This window comes from Pseudophryne corroboree, chromosome 4 (genome assembly GCF_028390025.1).
Source record: "Pseudophryne corroboree isolate aPseCor3 chromosome 4, aPseCor3.hap2, whole genome shotgun sequence".
Lineage (NCBI taxonomy): Eukaryota > Metazoa > Chordata > Amphibia > Anura > Myobatrachidae > Pseudophryne > Pseudophryne corroboree.
Genome location: NC_086447.1, coordinates 193,154,651 through 193,170,993, shown reverse-complemented (window position 1 = coordinate 193,170,993; position 16,343 = coordinate 193,154,651). Strand labels below are relative to the sequence as shown.

At 43.7% G+C, this 16,343-nt stretch overlaps 1 protein-coding gene across 3 annotated transcripts in view; it reads right to left on the bottom strand.

The window, feature by feature from the left end:
• LOC134909157 (glypican-5-like) overlaps positions 1–16,343 on the bottom strand; it is a 437,429-nt gene that overhangs the window by 243,353 nt on the left and 177,733 nt on the right. The gene's annotated exons all lie outside the window — the stretch shown is intronic.

Genomic DNA, 16,343 nt, shown 5'->3' with positions numbered 1-16,343 from the left:
GGACCGGTTTGGCCAGCCCTGATCTACATTGTATACCTGTGGTGTCTTTTTTTTTATACTATAAACGCAGTCTGCTGACAGTGTCCACCAGGTCCATTATACTGTATATAGCAGTACGGTAGGCCACTGCTGTACCTACCTCTGTGTCGTCACTCGTCGTCCATAAGTATACTATCCATCCATCTACATTGTATACCTGTGGTGTCTTTTTTTTTAATACTATAAACGCAGTCTGCTGACAGTGTCCACCAGGTCCATTATACTGCATATAGCAGTACGGTAGGCCACTGCTGTACCTACCTCTGTGTCGTCACTCGTCGTCCATAAGTATACTATCCATCCATCTACATTGTATACCTGTGGTGTCTTTTTTTTTTATACTATAAACGCAGTCTGCTGACAGTGTCCACCAGGTCCATTATACTGTATATAGCAGTACGGTAGGCCACTGCTGTACCTACCTCTGTGTCGTCACTCGTCGTCCATAAGTATACTATCCATCCATCTACATTGTATACCTGTGGTGTCTTTTTTTTTTATACTATAAACGCAGTCTGCTGACCGTGTCCACCAGGTCCATTATACTGTATATAGCAGTATGGTAGGCCACTGCTGTACCTACCTCTGTGTCGTCACTCGTCGCCCATAAGTATACTATCCATCCATCTACATTGTATACCTGTGGTGTCTTTTTTTATACTATAAACGCAGTCTGCTGACAGTGTCCACCAGGTCCATTATACTGTATATAGCAGTACGGTAGGCCACTGCTGTACCTACCTCTGTGTCGTCACTCGTCGTCCATAAGTATACTATCCATCCATCTACATTGTATACCTGTGGTGTCTTTTTTTCTTTATACTATAAACGCAGTCTGCTGACAGTGTCCACCAGGTCCATTATACTGCATATAGCAGTACGGTAGGCCACTGCTGTACCTACCTCTGTGTCGTCACTCGTCGTCCATAAGTATACTATCCATCCATCTACATTGTATACCTGTGGTGTCTTTTTTTCTTTATACTATAAACGCAGTCTGCTGACAGTGTCCACCAGGTCCATTATACTGTATATAGCAGTACGGTAGGCCACTGCTGTACCTACCTCTGTGTCGTCACTCGTCGTCCATAAGTATACTATCCATCCATCTACATTGTATACCTGTGGTGTCTTTTTTTTATACTATAAACGCAGTCTGCTGACAGTGTCCACCAGGTCCATTATACTGTATATAGCAGTACGGTAGGCCACTGCTGTACCTACCTCTGTGTCGTCACTCTTCGTCCATAAGTATACTATCCATCCATCTACATTGTATACCTGTGGTGTCTTTTTTTCTTTATACTATAAACGCAGTCTGCTGACAGTGTCCACCAGGTCCATTATACTGTATATAGCAGTACGGTAGGCCACTGCTGTACCTACCTCTGTGTCGTCACTCGTCGTCCATAAGTATACTATCCATCCATCTACATTGTATACCTGTGGTGTCTTTTTTTTTATACTATAAACGCAGTCTGCTGACAGTGTCCACCAGGTCCATTATACTGTATATAGCAGTACGGTAGGCCACTGCTGTACCTACCTCTGTGTCGTCACTCGTCGTCCATAAGTATACTATCCATCCATCTACATTGTATACCTGTGGTGTCTTTTTTTATACTATAAACGCAGTCTGCTGACAGTGTCCACCAGGTCCATTATACTGTATATAGCAGTACGGTAGGCCACTGCTGTACCTACCTCTGTGTCGTCACTCGTCGTCCATAAGTATACTATCCATCCATCTACATTGTATACCTGTGGTGTCTTTTTTTCTTTATACTATAAACGCAGTCTGCTGACAGTGTCCACCAGGTCCATTATACTGTATATAGCAGTACGGTAGGCCACTGCTGTACCTACCTCTGTGTCGTCACTCGTCGTCCATAAGTATACTATCCATCCATCTACATTGTATACCTGTGGTGTCTTTTTTTCTTTATACTATAAACGCAGTCTGCTGACAGTGTCCACCAGGTCCATTATACTGTATATAGCAGTACGGTAGGCCACTGCTGTACCTACCTCTGTGTCGTCACTCGTCGTCCATAAGTATACTATCCATCCATCTACATTGTATACCTGTGGTGTCTTTTTTTTATACTATAAACGCAGTCGGCTGACAGTGTCCACCAGGTCCATTATACTGTATATAGCAGTACGGTAGGCCACTGCTGTACCTACCTCTGTGTCGTCACTCGTCGTCCATAAGTATACTATCCATCCATCTACATTGTATACCTGTGGTGTCTTTTTTTCTTTATACTATAAACGCAGTCTGCTGACAGTGTCCACCAGGTCCATTATACTGTATATAGCAGTACGGTAGGCCACTGCTGTACCTACCTCTGTGTCGTCACTCGTCGTCCATAAGTATACTATCCATCCATCTACATTGTATACCTGTGGTGTCTTTTTTTTTTATACTATAAACGCAGTCTGCTGACAGTGTCCACCAGGTCCATTATACTGTATATAGCAGTACGGTAGGCCACTGCTGTACCTACCTCTGTGTCGTCACTCGTCGTCCATAAGTATACTATCCATCCATCTACATTGTATACCTGTGGTGTCTTTTTTTCTTTATACTATAAACGCAGTCTGCTGACAGTGTCCACCAGGTCCATTATACTGTATATAGCAGTACGGTAGGCCACTGCTGTACCTACCTCTGTGTCGTCACTCGTCGTCCATAAGTATACTATCCATCCATCGACATTGTATACCTGTGGTGTCTTTTTTTTTTATACTATAAACGCAGTCTGCTGACCGTGTCCACCAGGTCCATTATACTGTATATAGCAGTACGGTAGGCCACTGCTGTACCTACCTCTGTGTCGTCACTCGTCGTCCATAAGTATACTATCCATCCATCTACATTGTATACCTGTGGTGTCTTTTTTTATACTATAAACGCAGTCTGCTGACAGTGTCCACCAGGTCCATTATACTGTATATAGCAGTACGGTAGGCCACTGCTGTACCTACCTCTGTGTCGTCACTCGTCGTCCATAAGTATACTATCCATCCATCTACATTGTATACCTGTGGTGTCTTTTTTTCTTTATACTATAAACGCAGTCTGCTGACAGTGTCCACCAGGTCCATTATACTGTATATAGCAGTACGGTAGGCCACTGCTGTACCTACCTCTGTGTCGTCACTCGTCGTCCATAAGTATACTATCCATCCATCTACATTGTATACCTGTGGTGTCTTTTTTTCTTTATACTATAAACGCAGTCTGCTGACAGTGTCCACCAGGTCCATTATACTGTATATAGCAGTACGGTAGGCCACTGCTGTACCTACCTCTGTGTCGTCACTCGTCATCCATAAGTATACTATCCATCCATCTACATTGTATACCTGTGGTGTCTTTTTTTTATACTATAAACGCAGTCTGCTGACAGTGTCCACCAGGTCCATTATACTGTATATAGCAGTACGGTAGGCCACTGCTGTACCTACCTCTGTGTCGTCACTCGTCGTCCATAAGTATACTATCCATCCATCTACATTGTATACCTGTGGTGTCTTTTTTTTTTATACTATAAACGCAGTCTGCTGACAGTGTCCACCAGGTCCATTATACTGTATATAGCAGTACGGTAGGCCACTGCTGTACCTACCTCTGTGTCGTCACTCATCGTCCATAAGTATACTATCCATCCATCTACATTGTATACCTGTGGTGTCTTTTTTTCTTTATACTATAAACGCAGTCTGCTGACAGTGTCCACCAGGTCCATTATACTGTATATAGCAGTACGGTAGGCCACTGCTGTACCTACCTCTGTGTCGTCACTCGTCGTCCATAAGTATACTATCCATCCATCTACATTGTATACCTGTGGTGTCTTTTTTTCTTTATACTATAAACGCAGTCTGCTGACAGTGTCCACCAGGTCCATTATACTGTATATAGCAGTACGGTAGGCCACTGCTGTACCTACCTCTGTGTCGTCACTCGTCGTCCATAAGTATACTATCCATCCATCTACATTGTATACCTGTGGTGTCTTTTTTTTTTATACTATAAACGCAGTCTGCTGACCGTGTCCACCAGGTCCATTATACTGTATATAGCAGTACGGTAGGCCACTGCTGTACCTACCTCTGTGTCGTCACTCGTCGTCCATAAGTATACTATCCATCCATCTACATTGTATACCTGTGGTGTCTTTTTTTATACTATAAACGCAGTCTGCTGACAGTGTCCACCAGGTCCATTATACTGTATATAGCAGTACGGTAGGCCACTGCTGTACCTACCTCTGTGTCGTCACTCGTCGTCCATAAGTATACTATCCATCCATCTACATTGTATACCTGTGGTGTCTTTTTTTTTTATACTATAAACGCAGTCTGCTGACCGTGTCCACCAGGTCCATTATACTGTATATAGCAGTACGGTAGGCCACTGCTGTACCTACCTCTGTGTCGTCACTCGTCGTCCATAAGTATACTATCCATCCATCTACATTGTATACCTGTGGTGTCTTTTTTTATACTATAAACGCAGTCTGCTGACAGTGTCCACCAGGTCCATTATACTGTATATAGCAGTACGGTAGGCCACTGCTGTACCTACCTCTGTGTCGTCACTCGTCGTCCATAAGTATACTATCCATCCATCTACATTGTATACCTGTGGTGTCTTTTTTTCTTTATACTATAAACGCAGTCTGCTGACAGTGTCCACCAGGTCCATTATACTGTATATAGAAGTACGGTAGGCCACTGCTGTACCTACCTCTGTGTCGTCACTCGTCGTCCATAAGTATACTATCCATCCATCTACATTGTATACCTGTGGTGTCTTTTTTTCTTTATACTATAAACGCAGTCTGCTGACAGTGTCCACCAGGTCCATTATACTGTATATAGCAGTACGGTAGGCCACTGCTGTACCTACCTCTGTGTCGTCACTCGTCGTCCATAAGTATACTATCCATCCATCTACATTGTATACCTGTGGTGTCTTTTTTTTATACTATAAACGCAGTCTGCTGACAGTGTCCACCAGGTCCATTATACTGTATATAGCAGTACGGTAGGCCACTGCTGTACCTACCTCTGTGTCGTCACTCGTCGTCCATAAGTATACTATCCATCCATCTACATTGTATACCTGTGGTGTCTTTTTTTCTTTATACTATAAACGCAGTCTGCTGACAGTGTCCACCAGGTCCATTATACTGTATATAGCAGTACGGTAGGCCACTGCTGTACCTACCTCTGTGTCGTCACTCGTCGTCCATAAGTATACTATCCATCCATCTACATTGTATACCTGTGGTGTCTTTTTTTATACTATAAACGCAGTCTGCTGAGTGTCCACCAGGTCCATTATACTGTATATAGCAGTACGGTAGGCCACTGCTGTACCTACCTCTGTGTCGTCACTCGTCGTCCATAAGTTAACTATCCATCCATCTACATTGTATACCTGTGGTGTCTTTTTTTCTTTATACTATAAACGCAGTCTGCTGACAGTGTCCACCAGGTCCATTATACTGTATATAGCAGTACGGTAGGCCACTGCTGTACCTACCTCTGTGTCATCACTCGTCATCCATAAAGTATACTATCCATCCATCTATATTGTATACCTGTGGTGCCTTTTAGTTGTGCGCATTAAAATATGGAGAACAAAAATGTGGAGGTTAAAAAAATAGGGAAAGATCAAGATCCACTTCCACCTCGTGCTGAAGCTGCTGCCACTAGTCATGGCCGAGACGATGAAATGCCATCAACGTCGTCTGCCAAGGCCGATGCCCAATGTCATAGTACAGAGCATGTAAAATCCAAAACACAAAAGATCAGTAAAATTACCCAAAAATCAAAATTAAAAGCGTCTGAGAAGCGTAAACTTGCCAATATGCCATTTACGACACGGAGTGGCAAGGAACGGCTGAGGCCCTGGCCTATGTTCATGGCTAGTGGTTCAGCTTCACATGAGGATGGAAGCACTCATCCTCTCGCTAGAAAAAAGAAAAGACTTAAGCTGGCAAAAGCACAGCAAAGAACTGTGCGTTCTTCGAAATCACAAATCCCCAAGGAGAGTCCAATTGTGTCGGTTGCGATGCCTGACCTTCCCAACACTGGACGGGAAGAGCTTGCGCCTTCCACCATTTGCACGCCCCCTGCAAGTGCTGGAAGGAGCACCCGCAGTCCAGTTCCTGATAGTCAAATTGAAGATGTCAGTGTTGAAGTACACCAGGATGAGGATATGGGTGTTGCTGGTGCTGGGGAGGAAATTGACAAGGAGGATTCTGATGGTGAGGTGGTTTGTTTAAGTCAGGCACCCGGGGAGACACCTGTTGTCCGTGGGACGAATATGGCCATTGACATGCCTGGTCAAAATACAAAAAAAATCAGCTCTTCGGTGTGGAATTATTTCAACACAAATGCGGACAACAGGTGTCAAGCCGTGTGTTGCCTTTGTCAAGCTGTAATAAGTAGGGGTAAGGACGTTAACCACCTCGGAACATCCTCACTTATACGTCACCTGCAGCGCATTCATCATAAGTCAGTGACAAGTTCAAAAACTTTGGGCGACAGCGGAAGCAGTCCACTGACCACTAAATCCCTTCCTCTTGTAACCAAGCTCCCGCAAACCACACCACCAACTCCCTCAGTGTCAATTTCCTCCTTACCCAGGAAAGCCAATAGTCCTGCAGGCCATGTCACTGGCAAGTCTGACGAGTCCTCTCCTGCCTGGGATTCCTCCGATGCATCCTTGAGTGTAACGCCTACTGCTGCTGGCGCTGCTGTTGTTGCTGCTGGGAGTCGATCGGCATCCCAGAGGGGAAGTCGGAAGACCACTTGTACTACTTCCAGTAAGCAATTGACTGTCCAATAGTCCTTTGAGAGGAAGATGAAATATCACAGCAGTCATCCTGCTGCAAAGCAGATAACTCAAGCCTTGGCAGCCTGGGCGGTGAGAAACGTGGTTCCGGTATCCATCGTTACTTCAGAGCCAACTATAGACTTGATTGAGGTACTGTGTCCCCGGTACCAAATACCATCTAGGTTCCATTTCTCTAGGCAGGCGATACCGAAAATGTACACAGACCTCAGAAAAAGAGTCACCAGTGTCCTAAAAAATGCAGTTGTACCCAATGTCCACTTAACCACCGACATGTGGACAAGTGGAGCAGGGCAGACTCAGGACTATATGACTGTGACAGCCCACTGGGTAGATGTATTGCCTCCCGCTGCAAGAACAGCAGCGGCGGCACCAGTAGCAGCATCTCGCAAATGCCAACTCGTTCCTAGGCAGGCTATGCTTTGTATCACCGCTTTCCAGAATACGCACACAGCTGAAAACCTCTTACGGCAACTGAGGAAGATCATCGCAGAATGGCTTACCCCAATTGGACTCTCCTGGGGATTTGTGACATCGGACAACGCCAGCAATATTGTGCGTGCATTACATCTGGGCAAATTCCAGCACGTCCCATGTTTTGCACATACCTTGAATTTGGTGGTGCAGAATTATTTAAAAAACGACAGGGGCGTGCAAGAGATGCTGTCGGCGGCCCGAAGAATTGCGGGCCACTTTCGGCGTTCAGGCACCGCGTACAGAAGACTGGAGCACCACCAAACACACCTGAACCTGCCCTGCCATCATCTGAAGCAGGAGGTGGTAACGAGGTGGAATTCAACCCTCTATATGCTTCAGAGGATGGAGGAGCAGCAAAAGGCCATTCAAGCCTATACATCTGGCCACGATATAGGCAAAGGAGGTGGAATGCACCTGTCTCAAGCGCAGTGGAGAATGATTTCAACGTTGTGCAAGGTTCTGCAACCCTTTGAACTTGCCACACGTGAAGTCAGTTCAGACACTGCCAGCCTGAGTCAGGTCATTCCCCTCATCAGGCTTTTGCAGAAGAAGCTGGAGACATTGAAGGAGGAACTATAACAGAGCGATTCCGCTAGGCATGTGGGACTTGTGGATGGAGCCCTTCATTCGCTTAACCAGGATTCACGGGTGGTCAATCTGTTGAAATCAGAGCACTACATTTTGGCCACCGTGCTCGATCCTAGATTTAAAACCTACGTTGTATCTCTCTTTCCGGCAGACACAAGTCTGCAGGGGTTCAAAGACCTGCTGGTGAGAAAATTGTCAAGTCAAGCGGAACGTGACCCGTCAACAGCTCCTCCTTCACATTCTCAAGCAACTGGGGGTGCGAGGAAAAGGCTAAGCATTCCGAGCCCACCCGCTGGCGGTGATGCAGGGCAGTCTGGAGCGAGTGCTGACATCTGGTCCGGACTGAAGGACCTGCCAACGATTACTGACATGTCATCTACTGTCACTGCATATGATTCTCTCACCATTGAAAGAATGGTGGAGGATTATATGAGTGACCGCATCCAAGTAGGCACGTCAGACAGTCCGTACGTATACTGGCAGGAAAAAGAGGCAATTTGGAGGCCCTTGCAGAAACTGGCTTTATTCTACCTAAGTTGCCCTCCCTCCAGTGTGTACTCCGAAAGAGTGTTTGGTGCCGCCGCTCACCTTGTTAGCAATCGGCGTACGAGGTTACTTCCAGAAAATGTGGAGAAGATGATGTTCATTAAAATGAATTATAATCAATTCCTCCGTGGAGACATTCACCAGCAGCAATTGCCTCCAGAAAGTGCACGGGGACCTGAGATGGTGGATTTCAGTGGGGATGAATTAATAATCTGTGAGGAGGGGAATGTACACAGTGAAAGGGGTGATGAATCGGACGATGATGATGAGGTGGACATCTTGCCTCTGTAGAGCCAGTTTGTGCAAGGAGAGATTGATTGCTTCTTTTTTGGTGGGGGCCCAAACCAACCAGTCATTTCAGTCACAGTCGTCTGGCAGACCCTGTCGCTGAAATGATGGGTTCGTTAAAGTGTGCATGTCCTGTTTATACAACATAAGGGTGGGTGGGAGGGCCCAAGGACAATTCCATCTTGCACCTCTTTTTTCTTTCATTTTTCTTTGCATCATGTGCTGTTTGGGGACAATTTTTTTGTGAAGTGCCATCCTGTCTGACACTGCAGTGCCACTCCTAGATGGGCCAGGTGTTTGTGTCGGCCACTTGGGTCGCTTATCTTAGTCACACAGCTACCTCATTGCGCCTCTTTTTTTCTTTGCGTCATGTGCTGTTTGGGGAGTATTTTTTTGAAGGGCCATCCTGCGTGACACTGCAGTGCCACTCCTAGATGGGCCAGGTGTTTGTGTCGGCCACTTGTGTCGCTTAGCTTAGCCATCCAGCGACCTCGGTGCAAATTTTAGGACTAAAAATAATATTGTGAGGTGTGAGGTGTTCAGATTCAGAATAGACTGGAAATGAGTGGAAATTATGGTTATTGAGGTTAATAATACTATGGGATCAAAATGACCCCCAAATTCTATGATTTAAGCTGTTTTTTAGGGTTTTTTGAAAAAAACACCCGAATCCAAAACACACCCGAATCCGACAAAAAATTTTCGGTGAGGTTTTGCCAAAACGCGTCCAAATCCAAAACACGGCCGCGGAACCGAACCCAAAACCAAAACACAAAACCCAAAAAATTTCCGGTGCACATCACTAATTTTGATATATTAATACAAGCGCCCCCCCCCCCCCCCCCTCGTTCACCTACATGTTGACTACTTCCCAGCATCCACTTTATCTGAGCATGAGGGTTACTATATAAATGAGTTTCCACTGTGCAGAACTTTGCTGCAGTTGGGACTTCTGCTGGGCCCACCACCATATAGTCATGCCACTGCTTTATTCTACCAATGTATATTTGGAAGGCCCATTAGATTGGTGCTAGAGCTTTCACATACCACTACATTGGTTATATGAAGTCGTCAGGCTACCTTATGAAGTCAGGCTATATGAAGTCATCGGACTACTCACAGGGGCAGAGAAAAGGGACCTTTGCCATTCAGGGTAATAAAATGGAAAATTATTTTCTTTGTAAACACATTAGAAAGTACAATAGAATTATTATGTAAGCAATGGACCAGTCATATTCAGTGTACAAGTATATAAGAGCATTAAGGCTTAGGAGGTGGGTGATTTTAGAGTAGATGGGGCCCAAGGTAGAGACCAAAGATTGGGCCCCCTGCTTTTAGAAATGAACGTAAATGACACTATACCCCTCCACCCTGTAGGTGTCTGGAAGTTATCTCTCCACTTTAGCATGGATGAGACCTGGAGACCACGGATATGGAGCCATAGGATTTGCAGCTCAAATCACAGATGGATACAGCCAATGGACCCAACTTTGATTAAAGGAATAAAGCCACAGGTTTTGCACATGTAAACTGTGCAGATTCTACTTCTGACATGGTAACAGCTGTAACAATTAATGTTGCCACTGTGTGCTGTATAAAATAATGAAGCAGAAGTAGTCTATGAGCCTGACCTGCCTTACTGTGGCTTGTGGGCATTTTTCAGATCTGTCAGCTAGTTGCTAATGACAGTCCTCTGCTCCCTTTTATTGTAGCTTCCCTTTTATTATATGCGTTGTTCTTTTTTATTGGCAGCAAGCAATTACATCATTAATGGTGCTACCTATAGAAATGGACAGTAATAATAATAACAACATATAAGGATGCCAATAATTTTAGTGAAGTACAGATCCCAGCGCTACACCAAAGACAATGAGAGGGGGAAGAACACAGCTTAGAAGGTTGGAGCCCCAGGCAACTTACTTGCCTGCCCTACACAAACGCTGGTGCAGTTTAAGAATGCAGAGAGGGACATACAGTATATACAGTTGGTCTGTCTGGCCATAGAATAACTGAGCTTTAGGAATAGCACTGAAGAAAACATTGTTGGTGTTGTGTGCAGAGGAGGGAATGGCAGAAAACCAAGTAGCCAGGGAATATAACAACCCTACCCTAGCTAGTTATCAGGTTGATCTTATAACTGTTAAGATCAGAGAACAGCCTGATAGGACCAGCCTAGAGATGAGGTGCAGCGCTAGTGAAGTCTTGAAGGCAGGAATGGGAGGTCTGGTCAGGAATGACAAAGCACGTATAGTATATGGAAAATTCGAAGAAACAACAAATACATCAGGCAGGTGTATTACTGTTGAAGGCTATGAAGGTAAGCTACATACAGAATCCTGGACCGCATCCAGTTCAGTGACTGACAGAGAGCTGTAGCAATGGAGAAACAATAATGGAAAATGAATACTAGCAGCCACATTCAAAGTGGATAACAGCAGATCTATATTAGTGATTGGCTGACAAATTATTGAAGGGTTCACATATCAGGAGGGAGACAATGAATAAGGGAAATGGAAAAAGTACCTTGTGTGCAATATAAAACTGATTTTTTTATTATATACAATTTTTAAAATAAATTAACCTAATTTATCATGGATTCTTTTAATCTGATATACAGATAGGTCTACCGCCATCCTTGCTGCTGGCCGCAGCAATCGTGGGTCGCTTGCCATGGCTTGCATGACCTTGAATATGCATGTGTACTACGCACACAAACACGACCCATAGGGTCGCATGGTGCGTACATTCCCGCAAACAGGTTGCACACGGGCATGGCTAGTCGCAATCACGACTAGTTTATCTGTGTGACTCGTGTGGCCTTATCGCTCAGTGTGCACCAGCAATTTGCGGGTGACCGTGTTCTCTAGCGCCGTTGCTAGGTTTGTGCTGCACAGCGATAACGCTAGTGACCACAGTATATGTAATGAAGGAAGGAGTGATATGTTGCTTTGACCTTAATTACCTCACTTCAGTGTGTAACAGGTATATAATATATACTGAGATTTAATTATACTGTATCTCCTACTTCTTATCCTCATTTTACTAATGCAACACAGCATAAGCAGCCAGTGTCACGGACCAGATATATATAACAGGAGATGTTATGGAATGGTTACAGTTTTATGGCAGGATGGAACTTTCTCAAGCAGTCATAAACCACTTGGGTATGCCAGTGCTTGTAGAACTATATGTGCCAGCATGCCCATGGTTGCCAGAGCATGCTGAGTGCCACATAAAAAATTAGCCTTTCAGTTTCATTTGCTGAAATGTATTATAAAATAATTCCCATGTGGAAAAATGCATTATTTAACTGTAAAGCATTTATTAATCATATTCTGCTTTTGCTGCCTTTCTTATTAAATACAGTAGCCTCACCATGGGGAAGCTTCTAATGCTGATACATGGCAAATCTTTTTGCCAGCAGGTACTACGGCTACCAATAGTGACCCTTTCATAGCTTTCACCATAGAGGATGTTTGCCTTTTATCTGAAACACTATGGGTGGTATTCAATTCTTGTCACCCACTTCCACACCAATTCTGCTTCAGAGTAGTTAGGGCGCCAAACCCTTTACGCAGCTAAACCTGATTACTATGGTCGTGATATGCACCATAAGTGGGATCACTTTAGAACGGAGATTGAGTGTGATATAGCAGTTGAATACCGCCCAATGAGTTGAAACCAAGATAAATTCAGTGAAGGAGGTGTTAAACCATGAATTTTTGAGGTGCCACTAAAGAGCAGTCAACGATTAGTATGGCGTACACTCCAAATACTTTTACAACCTCTAATAATTTGGAGGGACTAAGGATAATCTCACTTGAACACAGTATAAACAAAAAACAGTATAGTGTAATCTGCATACACATGCTGAAAACTCTCATGACTTGCTCCTGTTTTCCAAACAAATTATAAGGGAAATTATATCTGATGGTGATTCTTGGACATGTCATCAGCTTGTCCTGGGCCTGTCCAAGTATATCCATTACAAGATACGTCCACCTTACCAGGAGATTTCTATGTTCAACTAAAGATACACACACCCCTCTCTCACCAGCAGGGTTGGACTGGCCCACAGGGGCACAGGAGAAACCCCCAGTGGGCTCCACCGCCTGGGGCCCAACCCTCTTCTCTAGAGATCAGGTTCCAGACTGTGCACTTGAATTATACATATGTTACATTACACTGCACAGGAATTTGGTGTATTTTTTACAGTGGATTAATCTGTTAAATTATTGTGCATGTAATATATTTATAAAGGGGTCCAGATCATACACTCTCTAATGGTTATCCAAACCTCTGTTGGATAGCCACACCCCCTCTGGAGGCTGACCACACCCCTATACATGGGGCCCCTACCATTGCATTCCCCGGTGGGCCCTTCATGCCCAAGTCAGACACTGATCACCAACAAGGTCACTCCTTCAGGTTCTTGTGTTTGTTCAATAGTCTCTTGGTAGAACTCCCACCACACAGTCATTTCTGTGGTCCTCCAAGTCTATGGAACATTCAGAGTGAGCAGGGCTAACATACAGTAGTAACATAGTAACATAGTAATTGAGGTTGAAAAGAGGCAAAATGCCCATCGCGTTCAACATGTATTTTGTATTAAGTTGAGTTGATTTTACTGTACCTGCTGAAGAATGTTTTATGACTAGTTAACAACTACATATCATTTTACACCCTGATTAACAACTGCAATATTTTAAATATTGTATCCTTGGATATCCTTTTCAATCAGAAATTCATCCAATCCCCTTTTAAATGCATTTACAGAGTCCACCATTATCACCTTCCCTGGCAAGTAATTCCAAATCCTTATTGCCCTAACAGTGAAGAACCCTTTCCTCCATTGCGTAAGGATATTTCTCTCCTCCAGCCTCAGCAAGTGCCCACGTGTCCTAAACAGAGTTCTTTTAATAAATAATTCCTCTGCTAACTCTTTGTATTGCCCCTTTACATATTTGAAGACATTAATAATGTCTCCTCTTAGACGCCTCTTACCCAGTGTATACATATTCAACATAGTAAGCCTTTCCTCGTAATCCAGTCCCTCTAGCCCTTTAATCAATTTAGTAGCTCGCCTTTGAACCCTTTCGAGTTCACCAATATCTTTTTTATACAGTGGTGCCCAAAACTGAACACAATATTCCAGGTGCGGACGTACCAATGATTTGTACAGCGTCAGGATTACATCCTTGTCCCTTGTCTCAATTCCCCGTTTTATGCACGCTAGCACCTTACTTGCCTTCTTTACTGTGCTTTGATATTGTATAGTTATTAAGCTTATTATCAATGAGTACCCCCAAATATTTTACCAAAACTGTTACCCCTAGACTTTCCCCGTTTAATATGTAGGATGCAAGTTTGCTTTTAGTCCCGATATGCATAACCTTGCATTTTTCTATATTGAACCTCATTCTCCATTTAGACGCCCAGATTTCAAGTTTAGATAAGTAATTCTACAGAGACTCCACATCTATTTCTGAATTAATTACCCTAACTGTATGTATCTGAGCCCAGGTGACCGTGTTTTGTCCAAAAAGTTTTTCTGCTTCAAGTACCTATATTATTATTAACCTCTGAAATTATAATAAGTTATCTATCTGTGGGCACAGGATTTGTTATAGAATTTCAGATTGCGTTTTAGGGGAATATGTATAAAATCTTCTAAAGAGGACCAGAGGAAGTGTTGCCCATAGCAACCAATCAGATTCTAGATATCTAGTATAGTCTATAAAAAGACAGACAGAATCTGATTGGTTGCTATGGGCAACACCTCTCCTTATCCTCTGTGGAAGATTTGTTAAATCTCCCCTTTAATGTTTTCTACACACTATGATCTATGTTTATATGTCACTTACGATATACAGGTCTATTCAATTACTGTCGGATTTTAAAAAAATCAGAAAAAACCGGCCTATTCAATTATAGTGCCATTTTTCCGCCTTTTTAAAAAATCCGACTTGTCGGAAAACACGTGGATCGACAGATTAGCCGCGGATCCACGTGTTTTGTCGGATTTGCGGGCGATTATGACCGTTTTTCGGCCCGTTATTCGACAATGTCAATCCGACTTTAAAAAAAGTCTGATCGGTATTGCCGGAAACGGGCAAAAACCTGTCGGAATTGCCCGCAAATTGAATACTGAACTGTCGGATCCTCTCCGACGGAGAGGATCCGACAGGCATTGAATAGACCCCATAATTGTTTAGATATTTGAATACATGTTATATTTGACTCAGTTGGCAGTGGTTCTGTTGCTTTGTTTGTTGTTGCTAAATCAGACCAGATTGAATAATGTGTTTTACCGTCATTGAGCTAATCAGCAGAGATCTGAGAGGGTTTGGGAACAGGCCCTATTTGGACAAGAACATACTAAGTAGGGAATAAGGAGCACCAGTGCACGTTTCCCCTTACAGCACCATTTCCAGGCGTTCTGAAAGCGCAGTAGAGGGATATAATTAGTCCAGTCCTAGTAAAAAGAACTGAGGACTCCCCCCATTTGCCACTCTCAATGAGAGGTAGAGATGCATATGGCAGCAGTTTTTCTTTTATTCTCATTTAATGTTAAGTTATTCAACCTTTACAGTACATTAGAAGATAAGAGTAACACATTTTCATTAGTATACATTTCTCTTACAGTACATACGTAACAGCAGCTGACACTGAGAAAGTTCCTCATTACAGCTGGCAGAAAGGAGGTCAGAATGCAAAACGGATTTGTCAGTATAACATACCGACTTATGCAATGTGTTAATAGTGTTCATTTAATATGAGGAGTTTTATAAGTGCTTTCACATTATTTGAATGGTTCAATACTCAACTCCTTAACACCAGGGGCAATATGTAATATCCTGTGTGGTGCAGGCTGTTCGGGAATTTCTGTGAGTCTACCTGTATTTTGTAAAGCACCAATCAATTACAAAGAAAAACCGACCTGGTGAGAGTCAGGAGCAAATTGAAAATACGGGAGCAAACGGTGCAATTTGCTCCTGGGATAAACCATGCTGTAATGAAAGGGGTGCAAATTCAGTTACTGTTTTGCTTGCAGGGAATACTCTGACTGCTTTTGCCTGTAGTGAACAATTACTGGGGCACTTTGGTTTTACACTGAATCCTGGACATGTCCCTTCCAACATTCTCTCTGCATATTTTTTATGGAGAAGAGCTTACCTTTCCACCACATCCTCTCATACCCAACACATAGACCCACCTATCCTCAGTAACCTCCTCCATATACTGTAACACATCACTGGGAGAAGAGCTTACCTTTCCCCCACATCCTCTCCAACCCAACACATAGACCAACCTGTCCTCAATAACCTCCCTCATACACTATAGCACATCACTAGGAGGAGAGCTTACCTTTCCACCACATCCTCTCATACCCAACACATAGACCCACCTATCCTCAGTAACCTCCTCCATATACTGTAACACATCACAAGGAAGAGAGCTTACCTTACCACCACATCCTCTCCATTTCAACACATAGACCCACCTGTCCTCAGTAACCTCCCCCATA